This window comes from Carcharodon carcharias, chromosome 9 (genome assembly GCF_017639515.1).
Source record: "Carcharodon carcharias isolate sCarCar2 chromosome 9, sCarCar2.pri, whole genome shotgun sequence".
NCBI classification, from domain to species: Eukaryota; Metazoa; Chordata; class Chondrichthyes; order Lamniformes; family Lamnidae; genus Carcharodon; species Carcharodon carcharias.
The window spans coordinates 100,981,026-100,998,125 of NC_054475.1; positions in this window are offsets into that span (position 1 = coordinate 100,981,026).

Here is a 17,100-nt window from a genome sequence, read left to right on the forward strand (position 1 = left end):
ACAAATGCTCGGTGTCATGCATGTTGTGTCTGTAACTCCAAGGTAGCATGTTGTGCTCCACAACCACTGACATCCCTATTGGTTTACTCCCTCTCAGTTGCACTGTTATGCCATGACAGTGTACAGATGTGAGAGACCTTGTCACAGCTCAACAGTATGGGCAGTGACAAAACTGTCAAAAGTAATTGTCAAGCTGTCAAGGCATTTAAAACCCTTCACAGAATCACGGAATCAGAATCACAGAATCACAGTGCAGAAGAGGCCCTTCAGCCCATCAAGTCTGCACCGACATGTGAGAAACACCTGACCTACCTACCTAATCCCATTTACCAGCACTTGGCCCATAGCCTTGAATGTTATGATGTGCCAAGTGCTCATCCAGGTACTTTTTAAAGGATGTGAGGCAACCCGCCTCCCCCACCTTCCCAGGCAGTGCATTCCAGACCATCACCACCCTCTGGGTAAAAAAGCCTTTCCTCACATCCCCCCTAAACTTCCTGCCCCTCACCTTGAACTTATGCCCCCTTGTGACTGACCTTTCAACTAAGGGGAACAGGTGTTCCCTTTAAATCTTTGAAAAAACTGCATGAAGTGTTAAAAAACTCATTACTGGCTTTTTCACCCTGTCTTTTTACATAAGCCTGGGGGATATGATTACTGGATTTGTGCTGCATGACTGATTTCAAAATTTTCCATTATCACAGTACTATGCCTTCCATTTCACGGTTTGGTTGACATATCCAAGCTGTTATAGACTCTTTGAAATTGGACTATGAATTCCAATTCTTGTTTTTATAAGGGATGAAGCACTTGAATGAAATATTTGTTCTTATAAGGGATTATGTAGTTGAAGGAACGTAAATGTAGTGAATGGGTTTTATGAACGAGAGTACTTTTTAAAAATAGAGCCTGTAAGAGTCTGAGATTTTATTTAATCTCAGCATGGCTCCTGAGGTCTGTCCATGGTGGAGAACGGGTGAGTTGGCATCATTTGTGTAAGGACAAATGTGGTGAATGGGGGCATAAGTTGCATAGTAGCTATAAAGGCCCGTATGAGGTATGCAGAGAGCCAAAGGTTGGCATGGAGGATATGAGGGGTTATGGTGATTGGCAGAGGGGCATAGATTGGCATGGAGGGTATGGGGTGTAACAGGGTGTGGTTGGGGGGTATGAGGCGGCATGGATGGGGCATAGAGAATATGTGGAGTTTGAGGAGGTATGACGGATGAGGACTGGAGAGTTTTTTGTTTTATTGTTTTTTTCTCAAAACTTCAACACAGTGCCGGTACACCAAGGCAGGCCTTCCGCCCAGCCTGCTCCTGTACCCTGCAGCCTCGGTACCTGGCGGCCCCTGTACCCGGCGGCCTCTGTACCCAGCGGCCTCTGCCCTTGCTGGCCCGCCTCCCAGAGAACCCCACCCATCTGGAACAAAACTTCCAGGGCAATTTCTCCTGGGCCGGGTTTGTGAACCTGGGAAACATCCCGACTCTACACTCCTGACCCAGGAGCGAAAATTCAGGCCACTTTTATATTGTAACACTAGAGCAAACGTACATATGCTTTTATTCTTACCATGCAAATTTTACACCACTTTTAACAATTATCTTCACATTTATCAACTGGTGCAAAATTGGTCTGCTCTGTGATCTTCCACGTGGCAGCGTGACTTTTGTTATAGGCTTCTACAAACCACTGGAGTCAAGAACCATGTAATCAGCAGATAGCCCTGTCATTCAGAAACTAATCAGCAACAAACTTGAAAGTGGTTGATGATCTCTTTAAGTAGCCCCTGTGGGGATGGATATGGGATGGGGGAGGGTGTCATATTTCCTGTTACTGAATGCATATTCAGCTATGCGTGATTAAGAGGAGGTTTTAGCTGAAACTTTGACCTCCAAAATGGCAGCACTAGTATCAGGTCAGTGTTACATGGTGGTTGATGTTATGATTTGCCTACTCAGCCTACTCCCGTTAGGTGCTTGCTGCACGTGAGCTAATGTCCTCACCAAAATGGTGGGCGGAATTGTCCCAGATTGGCAGTGCGGTAGCAGGCAGGAAAAATGACGTATTACCTGCTGGCCACAATGTCAGCTTCTCATGCCATATTGTCCCAATTCCACCGCGTTAGTTATAATTCTTTTGAGTCAACCAAATAAACCAAATTAACAAAATCAGGGGCAAAGTAAAAAGCAGTCCCTTAACAGGGAAACTGCAAAAACAAAAACAAAATTTAAAGGAAACTTAGAAACATTAAACCAAAATGTGATTAACAGGGTCAATAAAACACCCGAGTCCCTGCGGTGCCACCGGGCATGGAATGTCTCGACGGTGCGGGCAGACACCGTGTGCTCCCTCTCCAGGGTCACCTGGCTGTGAACATAGCTGCAGAAGAGGGGCTGACAATCGAGTCGGACAACCCCCTTCATCGCCCTCTGCCTGGACCTGTTAATGGCCAATTTGGCCAGTCCCAGGAGGAGGTCCTCCTCCCTCCTGGCAACACCCCCCTCCACACCGGGTGTCCATAGATCAGGGGCTTAAGTGCAAACAAAACAACAGTAAAAGGTTTGATTAAATAACTGAAAAGGGAGTGCAGCCTACAACACCCTATATAGACATTGTCCACTGACTCTGTAAGGCCGCAAAAGACGCACGCATCTTGGGAGTTCGTGAACCGACACAACATACAGTTGTATGGGACCCTCCACCTTCCACTCCAGGTCCCTGATGGAAAGTGGGAGGACACCCCTGTAGGGGGCCCTCCACTGTGGACCTCCACCACTGGACGGCAACAAGACTCATCATGGTGTGTCCGGGTGATGGGTGAGGGCAAGGAGATGAAGGGTGTGCAGCAGCTGCCCATACAGGAAACTCCTCCGCGCTGTGCTAAAGGGCACAGAGGGCATTTCCACGAGGCAACTCAGGTTGCTGTGCACCATCTCTCGAGGGAAGGTTCGGGGTTTGGGGCCAATGTGGAATTCCGTTCAAACGGGTATGTTCAGACGGAAGACTAACGTGCACCTGTGCCACCTCGAGGCTCATTATGACGTCGGGGGCAAGGACGACCGTCTTGAATGGCATTGGCCATGAGCCGGACATCCACAGATGCGTGATGCGGCAACTCCTGTGGGAGCATCCAGCCCACTCCTCCACCACCCAGTACGTCCCCGATCTTAGTCACCTCGGCGGCCAGAGCCCTCCTCTCCGCCAGCCACTGAAAAGGACGGAGGGGCAGATTCCTGAGCAGTGGTTCTGTGATGATGGCCGCTGCTCCTGATGGGGGAGAGCTGCATCGCGAGGCGACCATGTTCCAGACTTTGATCTGGTCCTGGTAAAGGACGGGCAGTGCCTGCAAGGACCCACGAAGGCCCCTCAGCTCTACAAACATGAGCTGCATGTCATAATTCAGGCTGTGGACCTGGCAGAAGAAATATGTCACCAGGGCACACCATCATGGAGGGGGTTCGACGTAAAGGTATCGCTGCAGGGCCTGAAGATGGAAGGTTGCCTGAAGATGGCCTGACTGCCATCCCTAAGCAGGAGACTTGGAACCTCAGCAGTGACCCAGTGCAGCCTTTTGCCCCAGAAGAAGTTGACGAGCATCCTCTGGATCTTTGTGACAAAACCTGGGGGAGGGGCCAAAGTGACCAGCCGGTAACACAACATGGCGGCAATCAGATGGTTTATGACCAGTAGTCGACTGCGGTAAGACAGCACTCGGAGCAGTCCTGTCCAGCGCCGCAGGCAAGTGACTTTGGCCTACAGCTCCTGCCAGTTCACCGGCCAGGATTCCTCAGCAGGGCAGAGGTAGACCCCCAGGTAGAGGAAGCTGGTCCTGCACCAGGTGATAGGTCTGAGTTCCTTGGGTAGGGGATCCATCTGCCACTGACCGACCAGGAGTCCAGAACACTTGTTCCACTGGTTCCTGGCAGAGGACACGGCAGAGTAGGCCTCCTGGCACTCACGCATCCTCCACAGGTCAGCCGGGTCGGTGAACATGAGGAGCACGTCTTCGGCGTAAGCCAAAAGGACCAACCCAATGCCCGGCCCACACAGAGCCAATCCTGACAACCTCCTCTGCAAGAGACGCAGGAAAGGCTCCACGCAAATAGAATATAATTGGACAGGCAGGGGGCAGCCCTGACACACTCACTTCCCAAAGTGAAGGGGCGCTGTCAGGGACCAGCTAACCTTCACTAAACACCCTGTGGCAGTGTACAGAAGTTGGATCCGGGTGATGAAATGCGTCCCGAACCCAAATGCTTGCAGAGTCCCGAATAAATATTCATCAGGAGACAAGAAGGCGCTCGACAGACCAGTCCTCTGGGAAAAGTAGATCCTGTCCCAGACCATATGGATATTATCGAAGATAGTGCGGCCTGGGATGGTGTAGGACTGGTCAGGGTGGATCATGTGGTCCAACATGGTGCCAAGGCGGGAAGACATTGCCCTGTCAAAGACTTTATAATCCGTGCTGAGGAGGGAGTCCGGGCGCCAGTTTTTAAGGTGGTGGAGATCCCCCTTCCTAGGCAGTAGGGCAATCACGGCCCTGCGCCATGAGAGGGGCATCTCCCTAGTCGTGATACTCTCCCCCAGGACCCCTGCGTACTCATTCCCTAGGATGCCCCAGAACACCTTGAAGAACTCCGCAGTCAGCCCGTCCAGCCCCGGGGCTTTGACCCTGGAGAGGCTGTCGAGGGCACCGGTCAGCTCCCCCAGACTTATAGGGGAGTTAATCTTTCCGGCGCCCTCCGGGCCGACCTGTGGCATGTCCTCCCATAAAACTCTGTGAGCATCCTCGCTGGACGGATCCGGAGAGAACAGGGCAGTGTAGTAATCTCGGGCGATGGCCCTGATGCCCTCTGGGTCCGAGACAAGGGATCCGTCGTCGGCCAGCAGCGTAAAGAGCTGCTGACGGACCCTGTGTCTTTTTTCCACTGAGTAGAAGAAGGGGGAGTCACGGTCCAGGTCCTTGAGGAACCGGATCCGTGATTTCACGAATGCGCCCTGGGACCCGACGAGTTTCAGGTCCCGCAATGCGACCTTCTTCTCATCGTACACCAGCCGTAGGTCTGGGTCCGTGTCGGGCTGACGGAGACGTGCCTCCAGGTCGAGCACTTCCTTCTCCAACTCCTCGACCCTGGATTTCCGCCTCTTTGTCGACCCCTCGTGTACTCCTAACAGAAAACTTGGACATGAGCCTTGCCCACGCCCCACCATAGCCTCAAGGAGGGGAAGCCTCCCCGCTTCCTTCTCTAGCCGGCCCAGAAATGATGGAACGAGTCCAGGAACCGCTCGTTCTCCAGCAACAGGTTGTTAAAGTGCCAGTACGCGGACCTCGTCTGAGCGCAGAACGGAGTGAACTTTGCCCACAGCAGACGGCGGTATGTGCACAGCGCTTGCTGCACAGAAGTCGACGGAACACAGGACATGGATGCCTTGGAAACGTAAAGGTGATTGAGTCTGGATGCTCCGAGTCCAGGTAACATAAAGGTGAAAACGCTGGAATCAGGATGAAGATGTCACCAGACGTCCATTAAGTCGAAGGACCTGACCAGGTCCCGTAACTTACTCACACCTAGCGAGTGGTGCTGGGCACCATGACGGTCCCTGGCCCAAAACCTCCCCCCCACCCCCGAGGACGATGCACTCACCCGCGTTGATTGAGCTGAGATGAGTGGACACTTCCTGAAAGAAGCTCGCTTGCTGCTGTGCGCCCAGGGGACCGTACACATTCACAAATTGAAGCGCTGCGCCCCCCCCCCAGGCGCACAGTAAGGTGCAGCAACCGGCCTGGCACTGGCTCCTTGACCCCCAAGATCTCAGGCTGAAAATGTGGGGCCAACAAGATAGCCACCCTGCCAGAATCGGGGGCTAGGTGACTCATATAGACCCCACCTCGCCACTCCAGGAGAAACGTAGCTTCGTCTTCCGGAACGGTATCGGGCTCCTGCGAGAAGCACACCACATACTTCCCATCCCTGAGGACCGAGAAGTTCTGGAACCTGTGCTGTGCATCCCTGATGCCGTGGAGGTTGAGGCTGGCTTTGGTAGTCTTCATCGTCAGGAGTATGTACTACAATAACCTAATGCGAAGTGCAAGGAGGCGGGGACTATTTTAATTCACCCTCTCCTTCAGGAGCCCAGCGAGAAACGTGTGGACCCTCCTCTTAGCGTTCTGATCCAGCCCTGGGACCTTGAGGGCCTCGCGGGTGGACCAGAACACAAAAGGAAAATAATGCCACTGGTCCAGGGCCGATTGGACCCTATCTCAGCGACCATAATTACTCGTTAAAAAATCCTGGAATTCTTGTAAAGGGATAGGGGCAGAATTGGTGGGGGGGCACCAGGGGATCTACCACTTCACCCGATAATGACGCTAAGTTGTCCCCGGTGCTCACTACCAAAACCCAATCCTCCACCAGGTCGTCACCTCCAGCTGCCAACCGCTCCCCCGTATTGAGTTCGGGGGCTGGCTCGGAGCTGCCAGTCGGCACCAAATCCACCTCAATCCCACCCCCAGGATCAAGGGCAGAGGGGTCCTCTCTTGTCTCTCATGGGGCTAAAGGACGGCAGCGGCTCAGACCCCCGCTCCCCCTCAGGCAGCAGGTCGCCTGGTGAGTCTGAAAAAAGCTCCGGACCTAGGATGGAGGCGTCACTGCTGAAGGTCGGGAGGGAGCAGGGAGGCCTTCCTCACCACCGCTGTCCGGTGGCCCAGTTGTCAGGGCCATGAAGGGAAACCACAGAACCCTGGTGGGCCAGATGGCATCTCGGGTGTACAAGGTGTGTCGGGGTGGGGTGCCACCACAAGGGTGATGCCCTCACCAACCCCCGAGGGGCCCTGCTCAGGGGACTACAGCAAGGGGACAGGGGCTTGGGCTTCCCCCAGAGGGCAGAGCGAGGACATATGGTGCGGATACACCACCACCTTTTCATTGGGTGAGGGGGCACATCCGACCTTGTGAGTCGTGAGGTTCTCCCCCTCCAAGGAGAGGCATCTCTTCTGGGGTAAGCTGGGGACTGGACAGACCTCCATCTGGGACGCCTCCATTGCCTATTCCAGCCCTTCCGGATGCTCTGTCCTCTGGGGTTTGGGCAGGTCTACCGTCTTGAATAAGACCACTGGCTCGGGGACGCACACCCCACTGACGCCAGACCCGGGAACCCGCATGGGGACGATGCCGGGCCCAGCACATGGAACTGAGGTGCACCCAGGCCCGAGAGCATGTGAGGATATGGTGCTGGGGCCGGATGATGTCTTTACCCCCGAGCCGGTGTTTCCAGGGATCTGGGGATCAGGGTGGGTTTGGGGGCTCTGAGGGGCCCGCCTCCAGGTGGCGGGTTTTCCACTGTGCCTTCTTACGGCGTGGGGTCTCTCCCCCCACCTCACCAGCAGCCGAGATGGCGATGGCTACCGGCAGCACCTCTCCTCGTGGGGAGGAAGATGGAGAGGTGGGGATGGGAGGAGCGATGGTGCCAGGCACGGCCGCCTGGGTGGTGCTAGCAGCCGTGGAGGTGGGGAAATTCTTACGGACATGCCCAACCTCTTTGCAGGCCTGGCATCGCATGCGATCTGCAGTCCAGAAGACCCTGTAGGCGGCCCCCTCATATTCCACATTAAAGCCGCCATCCACGCACTCCTCCCTGGTCAGGCAGACGAAAACATGGTGCCGGGAGGAGTACACATGTCAGAGGGCCGCGTCCTTGAAGCCAAGTGGGATTGGTGCAACCCCCGACCTAACCTCCCCCACTTGAAGGATGTGGGGGAGGAGGAGCTCGCTGGGGGCAAAGGGCAGGACATTGGAAATTATGATCCTCTGGGTGGTGGCTTCCAAGGGGTCCACCACCACAGAGGTCCCACCCACAGTGAGCCCCTTTTCTAGGGCTAAGTGCACCGCCCGCTCTGACCTCAAGAAAGTTACAGCTTTGCCATACTTTTTTGATGCAGTGACTATAGTTGAGGGGCTGACAACCCCAGCCTTGGCCCTGACGCACAGCTCGAACGTCATTTCAGGGCGGGTGTAGCTCTTCACCCCCAGGGCTTTGGGAAAGAGGCGGAGAGGTGATGGGGCTGCAGAAGCAGCTGCACCCGCACAAGTTTTCTTGGGGGGCCCCACCACCGGTGACAGCACTGCCTCCACAGTCACCCGGGAAGGCCTGGCTACAGGTGACCCTGTCGCAGCCATAGAGGCTGAGCCATATCCACATCGAGCTCTATGTTCCACAATATCCCACCCCGGGGTGAGGGGGAAAGGATGATGTAACCTCCCCCTCCGGGATGATAAAAACAGAGAAGAGAGGAGGGAGAGGGGTAAAGGCCAGGGAGACACAGGAGGGAAAGGGTAGGTGGCTATCATTCGGTGGAGTGGAGTGTGGGTGGGGGCCTCGATGTTCTTCACATAGTGGGAGGGCAATGTCTTCACCAGGCAGTCAGTACTGCCTGACACACAGGAATCAGCCCTGTCCTCCTTCACTGGGCACCACCAGCTGCCTGAACTCAGACACGGCCAGAGCGAAGCTGGGGGCAGCAGGGAGGTGGCAAGGTCTTAAACAACACCCACACATCCCTTCTCACCCAAGTCTCTGTAGTGGTCTTCTCTCCTCCCCCTACAAAACACACAGCTGTCTTCAGCCCCCACCGAACAAAAGTTCAGACACCCACCTTGGATGGGCAGCAACACAATAACAGGAACAGCCACAGGAAATCCCACAGCAGCAGGAACAGGCAGGCATCACAGTGTTCCATCATTCTCTCTGTGTGCTCTCAGCACCTTTTAGGGTGGGGCTGGCCCCCATCTCTTCAGCATCTGTGATCAGTGACACAGTGATCCTGAAGGGGTCAGATGCTGAAGGCAGACAAAGGATCAGATGCTTCTAAAGTTTCATGGCTGCATCTCCATATGACCCTGATCACAAAGCACAAGCGAGCTGCCCTTGGCCAGACAAGAGTCAGACATTCTCAGAGGCTATTTGAAGATCTATGGAGTGTCTTCACTGCATGTCACCATCATCATCCCTCCGCAATCAAGCGACTATTAGGGCCTCCACTGATTCTCCATGACAGGAGCATTCTCACAGAGGGTATGAGTCAAACATTCACAAATGCAATGTGAGCCTCTATGGTGTCTCCTCACTGCATGTCGTCATCATCCTCCACAAATCTAGCAGCTATAAAGGTTTCCCAAGCACGCCTGCTTCATCTGGCCAGTGCAAGGGTCTCATCACAGTCGCCTTCGAGGACCCCCTCACCTTCATCACTGTCAACATCCTCCTCATCAGAGGAGACATCCGGCTCCTGTATCTCCTTCTCAGCCTGCTTCTCTCCCCTTTGCAGTGTCAGCTTGTAAAGGGTGCAGCAGACGATGACAATGTGTGACACCCTCAGTCGACTATATTGAAGAGCTCCACCAGACCAGTCCATGCATTGGCACCTCATTTTCACCACCCTAATGGTCTGCTCCACCAAGTTATGAGTTGCAGCATGAGCCTCATAACCTGCTCTCTGCTGCAGTCTGAGATCTGCTATGTGGGTGTCATCAGCCACATCCTCTGTGTAGCCCTTGTTTCTGAGGAGCCATCCCTGCAGCTTCTGCAGGTGCTGGAAGACGTCAGGGATCTGTGACTGACTCACGATGTAGGAGTTGTTGACACTCCCTGGAAACTGCAGGAATGCCTGCAGGATGCGTTTGTGGTGGCCGCACACCAGCTGCACATTCAGCGAATGGAATCCCTTATGGTTGATATAGTTGAACCCTTGTTGCGATGGAGATGTGAGTACAGTCGATGGCACCTATGGGAAATCTGAGATCTGGGCAAATCCAATCGCTTTTGCATCCTGGCTGTCCTGATCCCAGGCGAAATGTACAAAGTTGTGTGCCCTCGCAAAATGGCATCCATGACCTCATGGTTGCATTTGTGGGTGGAGGCTTGTGATATTCCACAGAGGTCACATGCGGAGCCCTGAAAGGAGCAACTGGCATAAAAATTGAGTGCCACAGTCACTTTCATGGCCACTTTCACGCCACATCTTGCAGCAGCTGTCAGATGTGACTGACCAGCTCCCTAGTCTTGTGCATTCTTCGGTGACACTGTTTTTTGGTAATCTGCAGGAATGAAAAGCAGCGTCAATAGACCCTGGGTCTATCTAGGTGGTAACCAGCGATGGTTCTCTGTGGCTCTTCAGTGGTGTACGTGCAGGAGCCCCAGCCGCCCCTTATTCCAGAGGGTGCTGCTCCCCGCTTTGCACGGCCAGGTGCCTCAGGCGCTCTCTTCTCTGTCATTTTCGCTCCCTGTTAGCCACAAGGCATACAGCTAGGTCACCAGTTCGATGCTCCTGATGTTGTACCCCTGCAGGATGAAAGAGGGAGATGCGTGGGTTGGTTTGGGTGTTCTAAGAACCTCTAAGAACCTCTCTTGGTTAAGCCTGAAGGCCCCTTAACACATCTTGGAGAGTGTTGGCCACTACTTGGATGGCCAGAGTTTAGTGCGCTGCATGGCTGCCTGAAACCCCACCCTCCTCTGCCCCACTCCACCTGACCGATTGGTGGCAGCTTTGCCCACTGGACTCCATGTTGTGCTCTCAGCTCAGGTACAGGCATTTTCCTAATCTGCACTGAAAGGCTGCACTGTTAGCTTGAACCATGGGGTGTCTTTTCCAAATCAGATGCTGACACTGCAAGGGGCTGTGAGCGCCTCCACCAATGACCGCTCCATGGCCAGCTTTAGCAAGAAGATTGTACAACATGCCCAATCATCCAACTGTTCTGCAGTCCATTAAAATGCTCATTAGTTTGCAGTCTGTGCCCAAGGGGTGAAAACCTCTGGAGCACTAGGAGGAACTTTCATGCTTCTGTGTTGATTGAGTGGGCAGATAAGCTACAGACCTGACTCCACACATGTTAATGTGGCTGTGTCTGAACTGCCTCAGCTACAAAGGAATGGTCACTTTATATAAGGTTTCCATAATGTGTGGCTGTTTCACTCCCCCCAACCCGGTATGTGCTTGTGCACACCTTCAACCGCAGGGCAGCCCTCACCCCCCCACCCTGCCAAGTCACCTCAACCACAGGCCAACACTTGCACCCCCAACTCACAAAGACATCTGAACCTTGAAGTCCAACAGGCAACCCTCATGAGCGCTGCGCAATGTTACTGTGCACTCACCTCTGTGTTCCCTTCAAAATGCAGCCCAGCAAGTGCCTTATATATGCAATCATGCTGAAGTGGGCTGACGATCCAGCGGTGGTGGAGATGAGTCTGGCGATCTAGACTTAGGATGTATTACAATGAGGTTCCCAATGTCTGATGGCGGGAAACGCTGCCCGCCATTGTCGGGCTGAACAGACGATTGCAAACTGGTTTCATGACGTGTGAAACTAATTTTTGGCCTTCTCGCCATAATGTCCACTCACGCCACCGAATTTGCCTGACACCAGTGGGCAAGGAAAACTCCGCCCACTATCTGGTATGACTTGCACAGAAGTGTGTGCGTACACTGTGGATGGCGTTTTGGGTCTGTAAAGTCACCTGTAGTGTAAGCATCCTAATTCTGTGGCTTCACTGTCCTATTCAGTTAGCTCTGCCGAAAGTAAAGTTGTGGAATGGAAGTGTGGATTTCCCAATGTGAAACCCTCGATTCCTCTATTATGATGATGTAGATGAGAAGATGGGAGAGGCTAGTTTGGAGGAACTTAGAGTGAGATATCACTGAATATTTTTCTTACTTGTAGATACTCATTCACTGGATTTTACAGACCAGTAAGGATTACTTAGATTTCTTTGAATGTGACTGCTGATGAGGGCTGATTTTTCTACAGACGTTAGTGGGTAGAAAAGCAAACCGCTAAGAAGACCTGCAGTCCACTTGCATTGGGAGAATAGCATTGTCTGTACCAGTCAGTGTCACTATCGGCTTGAATGATTTTGTGACTAGGTCGTACCAGACAGGATCTGGTGGCTATTTGCCATAATAAAGAGAAAAAAACAAATTCCCAAAATGTTTGACAGCCAATGAAGTACTTTTGAAGTTATTGTTGTAATGCATTGAAATGTGGCAGCCCAATTTGTGAACAGCAAGGGTTCACTAACAGCAGTAAGATTAATGACTAGGTAATCTATTTCACGATGGTTAATATTTTCGAGGCTGCCGGAAGATTTCCCCTGCTGTTCTTTGGATAGCGCCATGCAATCTTTTATATCCAGATGACATGGTAGATAGATCCTTGTTTTAACATCTCACCCAAAAGATTAATCATTTGACAGTGCAATAATTCCTTTGTTGGTTGTGTTTTAGTCCCTGGAGTCAGGCTTGAACTCATGACCTTCTGGCATAGAGATGGGATTGCTGTCTCTGAGTCAAGGCTGGCACAATAGTCAGACTGCAAGTCACTATGGCATAAAGATCACTGATGCTTTTCAGCAAAAGCATGGCCAGAAGAGCTGGAGCAACAAGAAGTGAGCTATCCAATCCTACAGGTTCACCGTGCTTCTGGCTCCTAGATTTGAGATGTTGAGCTCACCTAACTCTGTGCTGACCACCATTTAAATTTGGAACAAAAACAGAATTACCTGGAAAAACTCAGCAGGTCTGGCAGCATCGGCGGAGAAGAAAAGAGTTGTCGTTTCGAGTCCTCATGACCCTTCGACAGAACTTGAGTTCGAGTCCAAGAAAGAGTTGAAATGTAAGCTGGTTTAAGGTGTGTGTGTGGGGGGCGGAGAGATAGAGAGAGAGAGGGGGTGGGGGGGTGGTGTGGTTGTAGGGACAAACAAGCAGTGATAGAAGCAGATCATCAAAAGATGTCAACAACAATAGTACAATAGAACACATAGGTGTTAAGTTAAAGTTGGTGATATTATCTAAACGAATGTGCTAATTAAGAATGGATGGTAGGGCACTCAAGGTATAGCTCTAGTGGGGGTGTTTTTTTTTAAATAATGGAAATAGGTGGGAAAAGGAAAATCTTTATAATTTATTGGAAAAAAAAGGAAGGGGGAAACAGAAAGGGGGTGGGGATGGGGGAGGGAGCTCACGACCTAAAGTTGTGGAATTCAATATTCAGTCCGGAAGGCTGTAAAGTGCCTAGTCGGAAAATGAGGTGTTGTTCCTCCAGTTTGTGTTGGGCTTCACTGGAACAATGCAGCAAGCCAAGGACAGACATGTGGGCAAGAGGGCAGGGTGGAGTGTTAAAATGGCAAGCGACAGGGAGGTTTGGGTCATTCTCGCGGACAGACCGCAGATGTTCTGCAAAGTGGTCGCCCAGTTTACGTTTGGTCTCTCCAATGTAGAGGAGACCACATTGGGAGCAACGAATGCAGTAGACTAAGTTGGGGAAAATGCAAGTGAAATGCTGCTTCACTTGAAAAGAGTGTTTGGGTCCTTGGACGGTGAGGAGAGAGGAAGTGAAGGGGAAGGTGTTGCATCTTTTGCGTGGGCATGGGGTGGTGCCATAGGAGGGGGTTGAGGAGTAGTGGGTGATGGAGGAGTGGACCAGGGTGTCCCGGAGGGAGCGATCCCTACGGAATGCTGATAAGGGGGGTGAAGGGAAGATGTGTTTGGTGCTGGCATCATGCTGGAGTTGGCGGAAATGGCGGAGGATGATCCTTTGAATGCGGAGGCTGGTGGGGTGATAAGTGAGGACAAGGGGGACCCTATCATGTTTCTGGGAGGGAGGACAAGGCGTGAGGGCGGATGCGCGGGAGATGGGCCGGACACGGTTGAGGGCCCTGTCAACGACCGTGGGTGGAAAACCTTGGTTAAGGAAGAAGGAGGACATGTCAGAGGAACTGTTTTTGAAGGTAGCATCATCGGAACAGATGCGACGGAAGCGAAGGAACTGAGAGAATGGGATGGAGTCCTTACAGGAAGCGGGGTGTGAGAAGCTGTAGTCGAGATAGCTGTGGGAGTCGGTGGGTTTGTAATGGATATTGGTGGGCAGTCTATCACCAGAGATTGAGACAGAGAGGTCAAGGAAGGGAAGGGAAGTGTCAGAGATGGACCACGTGAAAATGATGGAGGGGTGGAGATTGGAAGCAAAATTAATAAATTTTTCCAAGTCCCGACGAGAGCATGAAGCGGCACCGAAGTAATCATCGATGTACCGGAGAAAGAGTTGTGGAAGGGGGCCGGAGTAGGACTGCAACAAGGAATGTTCCACATACACCATAAAGAGACAGGCATAGCTGGGGCCCATGCGGGTACCCATAGCCACACCTTTTATTTGGAGGAAGTGAGAGGAGTTGAAGGAGAAATTCTTCAGCATGAGAACAAGTTCAGCCAGACGGAGGAGAGTAGTGGTGGATGGGGATTGTTCGGGCCTCTGTTCGAGGAAGAAGCTAAGGGCCCTCAGACCATCCTGGTGGGGGATGGAGGTGTAGAGGGATTGGACGTCCATGGTGAAGAGGAAGCGGTTGGGGCCAGGGAACTGGAAATTGTTGATGTGACGTAAGGTGTCAGAGGAATCACGGATGTAGGTGGGAAGGGACTGGACAAGGGGAGAGAGAAGGGAGTCAAGATAACGAGAAATGAGTTCTGTGGGGCAGGAGCAAGCTGAGACGATTGGTCTACCGGGGCAGTTCTGATTGTGGATTTTGGGTAGGAGATAGAAGCGGGCCATCCGAGGTTGGGCGACTATCAGGTTGGAAGCTGTGGGAGGGAGATCCCCAGAGGACATGAGGTCATTCCTTGTTGCAGTCCTACTCCGGCCCCCTTCCACAACTCTTTCTCCGGTACATCGATGATTACTTCGGTGCCGCTTCATGCTCTCGTCGGGACTTGGAAAAATTTATTAATTTTGCTTCCAATCTCCACCCTTCCATCATTTTAACGTGGTCCATCTCTGACACTTCCCTTCCCTTCCTTGACCTCTCTGTCTCAATCTCTGGTGATAGACTGTTCTCCAATATCCATTACAAACCCACCGACTCCCACAGCTATCTCGACTACAGCTCCTCACACCCCGCTTCCTGTAAGGACTCCATCCCATTCTCTCAGTTCCTTCACCTCCGTCGCATCTGTTCCGATGATGCTACCTTCAAAAACAGTTCCTCTGACATGTCCTCCTTCTTCCTTAACCGAGGTTTTCCACCCACGGTCGTTGACAGGGCCCTCAACCGTGTCCGGCCCATCTCCCGCGCATCCGCCCTCACGCCTTGTCCTCCCTCCCAGAAACATGATAGGGTCCCCCTTGTCCTCACTTATCACCCCACCAGCCTCCGCATTCAAAGGATCATCCTCCGCCATTTCCGCCAACTCCAGCATGATGCCAGCACCAAACACATCTTCCCTTCACCCCCCTTATCGGCATTCCGTAGGGATCGCTCCCTCCGGGACACCCTGCTCCACTCCTCCATCACCCCCTACTCCTCAACCCCCTCCTATGGCACCTCCCCATGCCCACGCAAAAGATGCAACACCTTCCCCTTCACTTCCTCTCTCCTCACCGTCCAAGGACCCAAACACTCTTTTCAAGTGAAGCAGCATTTCACTTGCATTTCCCCCAACTTAGTCTACTGCATTCGTTGCTCCCAATGTGGTCTCCTCTACATTGGAGAGACCAAACGTAAACTGGGCGACCGCTTTGCAGAACACCTGCGGTCTGTCCGCAAGAATGACCCAAACCTCCCTGTCGCTTGCCATTTTAACACTCCACCCTGCTCTCTTGCCCACATGTCTGTCCTTGGCTTGCTGCATTGTTCCAGTGAAGCCCAACGCAAACTGGAGGAACAACACCTCATCTTCCGACTAGGCACTTTACAGCCTTCCGGACTGAATATTGAATTCCACAACTTTAGGTCGTGAGCTCCCTCCCCCATCCCCACCCCCTTTCTGTTTCCCCCTTCCTTTTTTTTCCAATAAATTGTAAAGATTTTCCTTTTCCCACCTATTTCCATTATTTAAAAAAAAAACACCCCCACTAGAGCTATACCTTGAGTGCCCTACCATCCATTCTTAATTAGCACATTCGTTTAGATAATATCACCAACTTTAACTTTAACACCTATGTGTTCTATTGTACTATTGTTGTTGACATCTTTTGATGATCTGCTTCTATCACTGCTTGTTTGTCCCTACAACCACACCCCCCCCTCCAACTCTCTCTCTCTCTGCCCCCCACACACACACCTTAAACTAGCTTATATTTCAACTCTTTCTTGGACTCGAACTCAAGTTCTGTCGAAGGGTCATGAGGACTCAAAACGTCAACTCTTTTCTTCTCCGCCGATGCTGCCAGACCTGCTGAGTTTTTCCAGGTAATTCTGTTTTTGTTTTGGATTTCCAGCATCCGCAGTTTTTTTGTTTTTATTCAAATTTGGAACTTTCTGGTGCTCTATTGTGCTGTACCACAGCAGGCGATGGCATTTACCCACTAAAACATTGGCTGGGATTTACCACTCTGGGCCTTAATCTCGTGGCAGGGGCAGGAAGTCAGAGGACTCCCACTGCAGAGCTTAGCAGGTAAAATTGCCGAATTGTGCATTGTCAAGCTCATTAATTATACAGCTGGGGAGGGCAGTCTTCAAAATTTAAGAAAAAATTAAAACTTGTTCCAAAATGAAAAGTATTGGCTTGATCTGATATGATATCATTAAATTAATGAATTCCTGCTGATCCCCCTCCCGCCCTCCTGCTGCAGTATACCTATGCTAACCTCTTCAGTCGCCATTCTCTTTCACTAATAATCCTGAAGGTTGACACCTTATTAATTCTTACCTCTGTGAACTGAAATCATTAATAGTAACAGCAGCCAATGGAAGAAAAGTAAAATCAGTCACATGAATCACAGTTACTGAAAGTACAGTTTTATCTTGTACTGTGGAATTTAGGAGATATGCAAAACTTTGATCTGTCAGTGCGACCAGAGGGAACTGGAGAGAGAGTCCTGCTTCACAGTTAATTAGATAGGGATGGCTTCCAGCTGTGACAGGGGAAGCATTTTGTTGCAACACATATCTTCAAGGAACAAGCAATAGGGTAACATGAACTGGAGCTTCTTTTGATGTGACAAAGAGTCTCCTTGCTTTTTACAATGCGCTTTTATTTATCTAAGTGACACTTGAAATATGGATAAAATCCTTGTAGTTGCCTTTACACATATCAAGTCTGGA